This window comes from Pantherophis guttatus, chromosome 2 (assembly GCF_059756535.1).
Source record: "Pantherophis guttatus breed Tessera chromosome 2, ASM5975653v1, whole genome shotgun sequence".
Lineage (NCBI taxonomy): Eukaryota > Metazoa > Chordata > Lepidosauria > Squamata > Colubridae > Pantherophis > Pantherophis guttatus.
This window is the reverse complement of record NC_142064.1, coordinates 83540562-83552784: the sequence shown is the minus strand read 5'-3', so window position 1 is coordinate 83552784 and position 12223 is coordinate 83540562. Positions and strand designations below refer to the sequence as shown.

General features: G+C 38.5%; 1 protein-coding gene across 1 annotated transcript in view; it reads left to right on the top strand.

Annotated features, from left to right (window-relative positions):
* The window catches only part of LINGO2 (leucine rich repeat and Ig domain containing 2), an 810496-nt gene that overhangs the window by 306828 nt on the left and 491445 nt on the right, over nt 1-12223 (top strand). Inside the window, exon 3 of the mRNA XM_060690421.2 lies at nt 3701-3778. The gene's annotated coding sequence lies outside the window, so the exon portion shown is untranslated. The remainder of the gene's footprint in view (nt 1-3700; nt 3779-12223) is intronic.

Sequence of the window (12223 nt, the reverse complement as noted above, 5' to 3'; positions counted from 1 at the left end):
CTCGATTTACAACAGTCTGCTTAGTGACCGTTCAAAGTTACAATGGCATTGAAAAATGTGACTTATGACTGTTTTTCTAAGTTACAACCTTTGTGGCATCCCCATGATGCTTGGCAGATGGTTCATACTTATGACCATTGCTGTGTCCCAAGGTCATGTGATCCCCTTTTACGACCTGTCAACGGGGAAGCCAGATTCACTTAACAACCGGGTTACTAACTTATCAACTGTAATGTTTCACTTAACAACTTGTGGCAAGAAAGGTCGCAAAATGGGGCAAAATTCACTTAAAATGCCTCACTTAACAACATAAATTTTGGACTCAGTTGTGGTTGTAAATTGAGGACTAACTGTACTTTCTCAAATAAGAACCGAGATGTCGATAGCGCTTTGCATTTGAACTCTCACTCAAGGTGAGAGTTAGCTCTATAGCCTCGCAGTTCACCAGCATGTACTTTTGGTTCTAGTTAAACTAGGAAACATACTGATTTATTTTATTCCCTTATGACTTATCACTTTTGATTGCCCACGAAGGACTGGAGGATAAGATAACAGATAAAAACAAGAGAAGAAGATCTATCAGCATTATTAACAAGGAATTACATAGTTAAGAGGATTATATCTAGGAATAAGGGATAAAGAAACATTTCAAAGTAATACATTTAATTTTCCCAAATTAGCTCAATGAAACTAGTGCAAGCTGTCCATTGCATGACAAGTTCACTATTAAGGACAGGGGTTTATTTCTGTCTTGTCACAGGCAGATATTGAAGAAATGGTCACTTAACATTCTTCAGTCAGACTGTTCTCTGTGGATTTATATAGCCTTATAACATCTTGGGAAATGTTCCCAGGGATTCGTTCTCCCCTTTGCTTCTCAAGCTGTAGCCCAAGCTGTTCCACTGCCTTGAGAAAAATATTTATATATGTGACCTGCACAGAGGAATTGTCAGAAAACAGAATGTAAAAGTTAGATTAAAATCACTGAAACTACCACTGTACTAACAAAACCACAGCTAGATAGGTTATACAGCAGTGGTGAAATCCTCTAAAGTTTGCTATTGGTTCACTGCGTGTGTGCATGGTGCGCACCGCAGGTGTTACCGCACAGCACTGAAAAAGGAAGCTTAAGAAGGTAAGTAGAACAGCGAGGGGGGGATGACAGCTCTGCTGTGCAATTTAGATTCGCTAGAAAGCCGGATTTATATTCTAGCAAATATAAATCACGCGGCACAGCTGATCATCAGAAATACTGGTTCATCTGAACTGGTAGCATTTTTCTACTACTGGTTCACCCAAACCAGTATCTTTGATTACTACCGGTTCACCCAAATCGGTATGAACCGGTAGCATTTCACCCCTGTTATACAGGATATTTTAGGATGCTGCTAATTCAGGTCAGGAGAATTGTTTTATGTCCTGGAATTTGGGGAATCATAATACCAATCTATACTTTAGTGTCAGAGCAGTTGAGAATGCACAAAGGTATCCTGTTTTCCAATGTATAAAGATCTCCCAACTTGTTTTCAACCTTCCTGTTACTTTACACTTCTATCAAACCCAAGAGGAGAGATCATGAGAAAATTCCTCCTCCTTCCAATGGTTCTTTAAAGAATAGGATTCAGAAACAGTTGCAGATTGATCGAGAGAGGCATAACCGAATATTGGCCAAAACTAGAAAGGTATGTGCATCTGTTCACAATTCCATTCCCAACACCGCTGCATTCACATCTACTTTATAGGCTTCCTCTGTTTAGTATAGAGGTGAGCTGCTTTTTCCTCATTCATTTAAGAGATTTCTGTAAAATGGTTGCATGTTAATTGTGTCTGGAACAGAAGCAAGGAGAAATGGGGAAAGAGCTAAACATGGGTTTATCCATCCATTTTCTCTCTGACGTGTCTCTTTTCTCTTCACTTTTTCTAACATTTTTCCTCTTCTGTCCTCCTTCTGCCCATAGCAGACTATGTTAGAGTTCTCTTGCCAGAGGCTTGAATTAATTAAAATTAATTGAGGGGCATAAGAAATTAGTTAGGGGGCTTCCAGTGATGTAAAGTTCACAAATGGCCCATCTCTGCTTTAACACAAAGACCTGAAAGAAGGTGTACATTTGATCATCTGACTTGTGCTTACAAAATTCTTGATACGTGTGGGGGGTGCCTTACTCACATTACTTATTGCAGAAGACGTGTAAACAGATCTGCTCTAATAATATCTATTTTTTTGTTTTTGTTTTTTTGTGATAAATCTTCAGACCTGTCTAAGGCAGGGGTGTCAAACTCAAGGCCTGGAGACTGGATCTGGCCCGTGGGGTGCTTAGATCTGGCCAGCGGGGCTGCCCTAAAGGACCAGCCTGCGCAGCCCTCCTGAGCTCCGTTTTCTCTAGCAGAGGGTTGCAGGAGGCCATCCTAGCCAAAAATGGAGCTTGCGAGGGCCACACACGGCCCTCCCTGAGGTTTTCCCTGGCAGAGAATGGCAGGAGGCTGTCGCAGCTGAAAATGGAGCTCAGGAGCCCTTTTTCATTAGCAGAGCGCTCGGGCCACCACAGGCACCCCCCTGACCGGACTGACATGCTGGCTGCACCCACCCTGGCCACACCCACTCCTGACCCCTGAGGTCAAACACAACCCTAATGTGGCCATCAATGAAATGTTTGACACCCCTGCTCTAAGGGAATCAAACATACAAAGATATTGAAGGAGATTTGTGAACATGTCCTACTACCTGTCTGGTTTAGGTCTACTCATCTTTCATTGGTCTGGCATTTGCACTGAACAAAGAGCAAAAGTATGCCAAGGGACATTATTAAGTTAAAGAAGACTTCAGTTCATGAACTGTGAGCTGCCATTCCATATTTAGAGCTTCATGGCAATTAATACCCATTCTTTCAAAATATATTTATTCTGATGAACCGCAGATCAATGGACCAACTGGAGGTGAAATTAGTTTGGTTATTTTTTCCACAGCATCATCTCAGCATTCAATTCTTTATTAAGTTATAACCAGGACTTCCATTTGGAAGAAGAGAAGACTTCACAGAGATATGGTGTATATATGTAATGAAAATGACATTTCCTGAATTCAGTATCCACCATAATAGGGAAAAGCAATTATGAATGTTTTGTTTTATCACAGCCACCATAAAGTGTATTTTAGACCGCTGTAATCCTAACTGGTCAAGTGTTGGTCAAAAATTCTTGAACAATTGCTTTGTGATAGCATGGTTTTCTTTTCCTGATAGGGAAATATAATTTGGATAGAACTACTGGATATAAAACTACTGGATATGCAAGTTTGGAAAGCTTATAATTCTCCTTAAGATCACAGTTGTTTCACTTACACAGTGGTGAGATCTGGAGTGTTCCACTTACAACATTAATAAAGATATTTTGCAGGACTTTAAATGGTTTTAGGGAGCTGTAAGGCAACTATAGAACTTGAAACTGACATAGTGTATGTAGTTCGACCTCTTTAGAAAGTTTGCTTGGTATATGGAACTTCAGTACTAGCACAAATAGATACATGATAGTTTAAGTTTTATTATATTCAGTGGATGTATTGTTTGGATTTGATAGGGCTTTCTCATTCTATGTCAGTTGCTAATTGTAGAAGTACAGTGTGATGAAAACATTTCTAATCTAAATCTCTGTGAAAATTAAGATTTCAAGCTTTTTGAATTATTTCTGTTGTTGTTTCTTTCAGTAAGGAATAACTGGACCAGGAAGTTCTAGTTAGAAGTTCATCTTTTGTTCCTGTCTCAATGGATTCCAAATCTTCAAAGTAAGATATTTGATCTATTTTTTTTTCCTATTTCAGTATTTGTGTTATATAAATTAGGGTGCATTTTTCAATATCTGCATCTGTCAGTATGTCCATTTAAACTGTGCTTTTGTACCACAACAAACAATGCTGTTCTTGTTCAGAAATAAGTCCTATTGAATTCGACAAGCCTTAATTTCAGAATATAGCAGGTTTAAAACCCTTCATTTGATATTTGTATTATCTTGAAATAACATTGCATAGTCTCTTGTCAAATGTGTTATTGTATGGCTAGAATCACTAAATATGAGAGGCCCAATATTCCTTTTCACCCAAAGAAATTTTGGCCATGAATTCTTGTACTGCTTGTTTAGAAATACAAGATAGAGGAAATAACCTATCCACTCAATTCCTGTATTTCAATTCATTGCTTCAGGAAACATAACATTTACTGTAACAATGGTCGTTAACAATCTTGAACTGTGTCCACCACAGAGCAGTATATGTCAAGCAATTAAAATAGGATAATTCATTCACAAGCAACATAAGTATAAGTGAAATGATCCCCAGTCAACCTAGTATAGGATTCTTCCTCATAACCATGTTGTCTTGCTTATTACATCCTTGAGGGAGGGGGAAAATATGCCAATATAAGAACCTATCTTTACTATACCTCAGAAAAGAAGCTAGACAATGTTGCTATTTATGCAAATTATGTTCAGGAAATTATTAGTGGGGTCTCTGCAGTCTGATTCCCTCTGACTCCAAGTCATCTGTTGGGAGAAAATATGTACTGTAGGGTAGATTTGTGTGTTCTGCAGTGCTCTTTAGAGCGATGGGGGGCAGTAACTGAGGCAAGACAGGTGTAAGAGGAACCAAAGGTTTAATGCTAACAGTTAACAGAACAGCTTCAGAACTAGAACAGCAGCTCAGGTGTTTGACAGCTATTTATACAGTAGCTGTCAAACCGCTCAGCCAATGATGATGCCAGGATTCTCCCGCCGTCTCTGGGCGCGTCTTAGCCAATGAGAGCGCTGTGTCATAAGTCCGAGGATCTCATCGTAAGACTGAGGACCTTGACATAAGACTGAGGACTTAGCATGTATAGTGTACATCAGGGATGGGCTCTACTTACCTTTACTACTGGTTCGCAATGGGAGCACGCTCGCTTCTCTCTCTCTCTCTTGCGTGGTTCTGCGTGTGCGCAGATCATCCATGATGACATCCAGGCAGGTGGGTGGAGCCTCCCGCTGCTTTTACTACCGGTTCGCAAGAACCGGACCGAACCAGGAGCAACCCACCACTGGTGTACATATTTCAGTATGTGTCTGTTGCCATGTGGATGCCAATGTCTTGATCTGCTGCAAGTCCTGGAGGATCCAGAGGTAATATTCCTCTTTTGAAGAATACATTTGTCTCAGGAAAGATTCTGGGAATTCTTCCATCATTTTGAAAAGAAAAAAGAGAAATATAAGTTATTTTTCATTATTTTGCTGGGTGTCAATCCAGGTCCCTGGCAGTACTGCTTCAGCATGATAGACTTAGAAAATATGATTTCCAAAATTGCTGAGAGGAATAGGGAGACCCAAAGACTAGGAAGGAAGAAGCAGTGAGCAGTTTAAGTCTCCATAATAGAAAGTTTTCCAACTCAAGAAGGAAACGTCAGTTTAACAAGCATCCCCCAGGGAAAAGTCCTTGTTAACGAGGTCCTTGCCTTTACTAACTAATACAGAATAGCACAAGCTATATAATACAAAAGGCTCTTTTAAGTGCCACTTTGGGAGTGGTGAAAGAACCGGTGGCATTTTCAGATCAGATCATTTGCGGAGTTCCAACAAGAGCTACTGATTGCCTCCCATTTTGAATGGGCTCTGGCTAAATTAATACTAGATTGGTGTACTCAGAAAAATCAAAGGTCTCTTTTCAGGGGGTGGCATTTCAGGGGTGGCATTTATAAAGGAAACCTTATTTTTTTATTCCTGTAGCAATTGCAATTTGCACACTATATTTAGAAGGCAGCCACGCAGCCCCTTTCATGAAGAAAATACCTTTTGGTTTTATTTTTGCTTGTCAACGGAAATATCCGCTTCCTGGAAGTCACATCTTCAGTCAACTATGAATGTAATGTTAACATTTCTGAGCTCTCTCCCATCCCACATTCCCCCTCCACCCCCCAAAAGAAGAATAGGTTTTGCAAACAAGGAACCAATCTGCAGCCAATTCACCAAGGAGCAACTCACTGCAGGACAATTTAATAATTCTATTTAATTATTTAAAGTAAATAAAAAACTGTTTTAATTTTTTGTCATTCACATTTCATTCTGTCCCTCCTTTTGCATCCTTTCTTTAATTATTCTATTCCACCATTTGCATTCTCTTTACTTCCTTTTCCAGAGTCCCCCAATCTTTCACAGATCAATTTTACTTGTGACTATTTAAGACATCTATCACTGATGCTAATTGTTCAGGAAGCAATTATCAGGGAAAGATTCCTCCCTAATAATAATTTATATTGTTTGGCAATTAGGAGAGAATCTTGTTTGGTTTCCATTTTAATGAGAACCTACCTAATCTTTCATTCTTAGACTAATATGTAATCAAAACTATCATATCTTCCATTATCTCTACTCCACATTTGGTGATATGTTTCTCCAATTAGAAAAAAAATATATATCACATAATGAATATAGTAGTGTTAAGAAAGCAGACTGCAGCAATATGTGTATTAGAATAAACAGGAATTTTCATCCCAGTTTTAAAAAATAATAATGCAGAATTGTAAGATTAGCAGAATGAGTAGCTGAAGCTGACAAATTCATTAGTCTATATTTGGAACCTACAACAATGGATTACTTATCTATACCTACTTTTGATGATGTTGTTTTATTGACCGTATTTTTATTTGCAATTAATTCATTCCTTGTGGTTTTAGCTTTTAGAGTCCATTAAAAAGGAGTGATCAATAAACAGACCTGCATGACTTCTTCAGGCATCATAGTTTAAATGAATTCCTTGTAGAAGAACAAGTCTTCTTCTGCCTACTGACCCCCCCCCCCAAAAAATCTGAAATAGTGCTAAGTGAAAAGTACAGTTCAATCATTAATAAATGGGATTGGCTTTCCCAGTGGAGAAGAAAATCTCTAGATGATTTTCAACAAGCTGAATCAGTTTTTGTTCTACATGGTGTAGGACATAGTCTACAACTTTCTTATATATTATTACTCAACAAGTTTATACTGCTGCGGCTGCCTAACTCATACACGTGACCTTGGGTGACTTATTAATATTAAAATTTCACAATGTAAGAACCCATAGACACCGCTGCCATGTCCCTTACATTTCTTTTCAAGAAAGGAAGCCACATTCTTCACTGAATGACAATGCCTCCAGCAACTCGGGGAGATGTTTATGAATGGGAAAACTTAGAAAAGAGCAGGGGGAGCTGGAGCTTGTGAATGTATGAATATTCTTTCTGAATATGTATCCAGTGACATTAACATTCAACTTCTATTTTAAGGCTGTTGGGCTCCCTGATGGGATTACTTTGAATGGAGTCTTTGGTGCTCTCTGAGCTTGATTGTTTCCCTGCAGATGTTTCATTACCCAGCTAGGTAACATTGTCAGTGTGAGTGAGTGTGGGGTTTGCTGCCTGTTTATATATAGTAGCTTGCCCTACCAGTTTTGGAAGAGCAACCACATTGAGCAACACCTAATCAATAACAAGTGTAGGAACTCTTGGAGGGAGGCAGACATATGCTTTTTACTTGTTATAAGCACTACTCTTCAGAGAGATTTTTTTCCATGGCTACATCAACTTGCATAGCCTAGAACAGTGGCATTAACGCAGGGCAACAGGAAAGGTATGTGCTACAATAAAGTACTTTGTACAATTAACTTCTATGCTGTGGGTATATCCAATCCTTGGAAAACAAAGAACTCTCATTGTGTGTAGACACGGTTTATCTCTATATGTCTACTGATGCCTGGGGTTTTAAGGTTTCATTTTCTGTTGCTCCTAATACAATGGGGACAATTTTAATTTCTTGAATTTTTAGGAAACAATCCCTTTCTGCATAAGCCATGAGTAATGCATGGTTGAATTTGCATTTTTTTCTATTTTTCCATGGTGAGAAATTAGTTTTGGTGTTCCTTTCCTTTATCTTAATGAACAGTCCATTCAAGCCCACTATAAGATGATGGTCTGCACTGGACTTACAACTAGATCATCTTCCTTCGTTCCCAGTTCTGTGATTAACTCTATCAATAATATAAAATTCCCCTCAAGGATTTTCTGTAGGCCTTTTGGAGAAACGCAGGAAACAGAGATTGTGATTTCTTTTTCCTTTTCTTCATATCACATTAACTTTTGGGAATTATTTTAATACATAGCTAACAGAAATCCTTTGAGAAAAGGTTTCAGCTTGACTGTTCTCACATTTGGAGACAGGACTACAAAAGACAGAGGGCATGAAAATTGAGTGCTTTTTCCCCAGTCAGAAAATTTGAAACAGAACAAAGTAAGTCGGTTGTGTAATATTTTATTTCTAATTTTTTTTCTTTCTATTGCATTCCTTTTCGTTCAGTAGATGCGGTTCTTACTGTAATTGTGCAGAAAGCAATTAGGTTTTCTTCCTCTTTACATCTAAAGTATTTTGCCTTTATATCTAGAGCTTTACATCTGAGGTATAAATCATATCTGCAAGAAAGAATGGACAAGCTACATGTGTGAGCCCAGAAAGATATTTCAACATGTACACTATTATTATTTGGAAAAAGTGGATTGTCCTACACCAGGGGTGTTAAACTCACGGCTCGTGGACAGGATGCATCACATGCTGGCCACTCCCATCCCTGGTTTAGCGAAGGGGGAAAAAGTTGCGATATGTCTTGAGACAACAACTTGTCATCGCGAGTTTGACACCCCTGTCCTACACTGTAATCATATACACATTTTACTACTACCTTCCAATATAGAGTCTATACAAATTCACAGATAAAACCAACAATGATTTCCTTTCTTAACAAAACATCAGAACTAAACAGTAAGTATAAAAAGGTGACAGCAATGGCCAGGAATGTTTTTATTTCATTTCAATTGAAAGGTCACCCATATCTCTCTCTGGGGAAGGTGGGGTTTTGTTTTGTTTTTTTCATTAAATTTGTGACCACTTTGAGATGATGTTAACACCATCGTACAGGTGTCTGGACACAAACATGTAAAATGCAGGGGTCAGATGGTTGCCTTCTCTGTGTTTTTAAGGATTGCTTAACACCAATTTTGTCACTGCCATACTTGTTTGTACTTTTGTTTTTCAGCACAAAGCAAAATGTTGATTCAACCCCCCCCCCAGCACCCCCCCCCAGGAAACCTGAAATAACTTGTAGTTAGGGTACCTGAAAGGGCAACTTTTCAAACTAACTTGCCTTGAAATTGGTACATAGTCATTTAGAACCTTGCTAATACTAGAATATTTGAAACAGGATCTATTGCATATTATACTTATTTATGGACAATATATCTACGGACAAAAAGTCTTATCTCTGGACAACCACTTCTTTATTACCCTTTACAGACTGATAAAGATGACAATGGTCTACTGAACTTTTATTAATAGCACACATGCTGACCTTACTGTTATTCCTTTCAGTGATGGGATGCTACCGGTTCTTCCTGGTTCAGGAGAGCCGGTAACGGAAATCTTGACGGTTCGCTCCGACTGTCAGCTGGGCCCTCCCACCCGCCCCCACTCTATACCTACCTTCATTCCTTCATTTTTTAGCCCAGCTGTAAGGCGTGGCAGAGTGGATTGCCATGCCTGAGATGCATTTTTATTCAATGTGCTTGCGCGAAGTGCAAATTTGGCGCACATGCGAGTGAAGTGAGCAAGTGCGTGGCGATTGCGCACAAAGCACGTGCATGAAGCGAACTGGTGGTACACCGGTTAGAACCCACCACTGGTGTGTGTGTGTATAATTTTTGTACTTTGTTCTTTTTATGATTATAACACATTAGCTCCAAAGGTCATGAAATGGAAAGAGAATGAATAAAGTAGCCTAACATTAAGTAAATAAGAATGTAGCTACAAAAGAACTGTAGTTTATTGTCCTTTTATAACAGATTAAAGGTAGTATCAGTACCTTTCAGCAAAAAGATAAACTAGGAGCTTCTCTTTTTGAGATACACTAAGGCTTTTATGCTTCAACTTGATCACGGCTGAAAGCCTTCTCAGTCAACAATAGTCAAGGCACATCAACGATGAGATTTGAAAAGACTAGATGAAAACATAGTAATTGTTTCTTCGGTGTTTTACTCAGCTCATCTGCTTTCCTTTCAAAAGCAGTGATTGTGCTTGTTGCCTTGAAAACCTAACCTCAGTTTACCTGACCAAAAAACTTTGTTTTAGGCCAAAGAATTTGAGCAAGCTTTGAATAGATTTGGTCAGAAATTTGTTCAATACTGAATTTTAATTCTGATTTAATAATTTGTATGTCCTGAACTTATACATTAATTTAGATGCAATTGTTCAGTGGGATCTCTATATTTCTGACTTTTAATGCAGTTTTATGCTTTTTCAGTTGTGGGTATATTTTAATTGCTGTATATTGTACGTCATAATTTATAGAAATGTAGAAAGTGCATTTCTTAGATGGAAAGAGTGGACAAAATGCATTACATATAGAATATGACTTATAAAACGATGTCTTAAAATATGTGCAATGTGCATGGATTTTGTGTGGACTTAAAAAAAAAACCATACACCCATGTGGAAATGAGATGAACAAACTTAAATTAGAAACAGCAGGAATGGAGTGAGCTTGACCTTGACAAATTCAACTATGTCTTGATTTAAAACACTCAAAATTAATGAGATACTGGAAATAAACTTGGCAGAAAATAGCAATAGAAACATCGTAAATGGTCTGGCTAGTGAGATAATATGTATGAAAAATTCTGGATGCTTGAAATCTGTGGCATTAATATATTATTGTTATGATTCCCAGTTTTTGACCTTCCTGCTCTCTTCCAGAGATGGGAATCTTTATTGTAAAAGTTGATACAAATTGTTTACACATACACACCCAGAGCTCTTCCAATTCATGAAAATGGCACTCTATCCACATATTCAGTCCTGATTATCTGAAAACCTTTCTAATCTGTATATATTACCTTTCCCCCACAGAGCTCTGTTTAAAAATTGTAACCTTATATAATAAAGGCAGTTTGTATAATCATTGTTTGAGGAATGTCCTCTGCTCTCTAAATTAGATAGATTGTGATAAATGGCATTAATTTACCTAACATAGTAATCAAATTCATGTTGAATGAATCAATGAAAGTCCTTCAGTGCAGAGGCCCTGCATCTCTCCATTCTGACTTTGCTCTGTAGATCACTATTATACAAACGTAATTGGCATTGCTTTGTCGTTTCTTGGATTTAAATTTCAAATGAGGCAGGATAGTGTGCTTTACATCCATTATTCAGCTACATGGAGAACCTTATTTTAATGCTCACCCCCACCCTCCCAACCCCTGCACTAGATACAAACTCAGCTTTCAGATTCTACCTTCTCCTTTGGGGAACAGTGTCAGATCATTTCCATAACCTATCACAGATAGCGGGATTCATTTCGTTGTGTGGCTTGTGAAACAATGAAGCCTTTTTGACGTTTCTTCATGCTTCACTCATACCCCAGTGTGGCAATGCACACTACATGCTGGCACGCTATAATAAACTTGGTGATGTTTTTTCCCCGTCCTGGAGCTATACCAGTTTATTTAAAATCATTCTCCCTTTGACTAGAACTTGTTGTACAACTAGTATAAATGTCGTATAACTAGTGAGATGTTCATTAATGAGATGTACAATCAGAAAAAAAAACAACGATTCTATTCCAGATCACTGATCATCTTTGTTCATCCTTTTCCTTTAAATGGAGTTAAGGAAGTAGCTATAAAGACTGGGTATCTTCTCAGCTCCAAAACCCCATTGATGGGAAATCCCTCAAAGAAGATTTTCTTCAGCCCCCAGGGTTACCTCTTCATCATCAAAGGCATTCCTCTACAGCAGTGGTTCTCAACCTGTGGGTCGTGACCCCTTTGGGGGGTCGAATGACCCTTTCACAGGGGTCATCTAAGACCATCGGAAAACACATATTTTCAATAGTTTTAGGAATAATTTTATGGTTGGGGGTCACCACAACATGAGGAACTGTATTAAAGGGTCGCGGCATTAGGAAGGTTGAGAACTACTGCTCTACAGGTAGTTCTTAGTTAAAGATGATAATTGGGACGACAACACTCTTGGTAAGCAATATGACCATAAGGTGAAAAATCACATGGGCACACTGATATATACCGGTATATATAATCGTAGTTCTGACAATTGTGGTTGCAGTTGCTAAGTGAATTGTGCATGGTTGTTAAGCGCAACATCACATGACTGTGACTTGCAATTTCCTGATGGC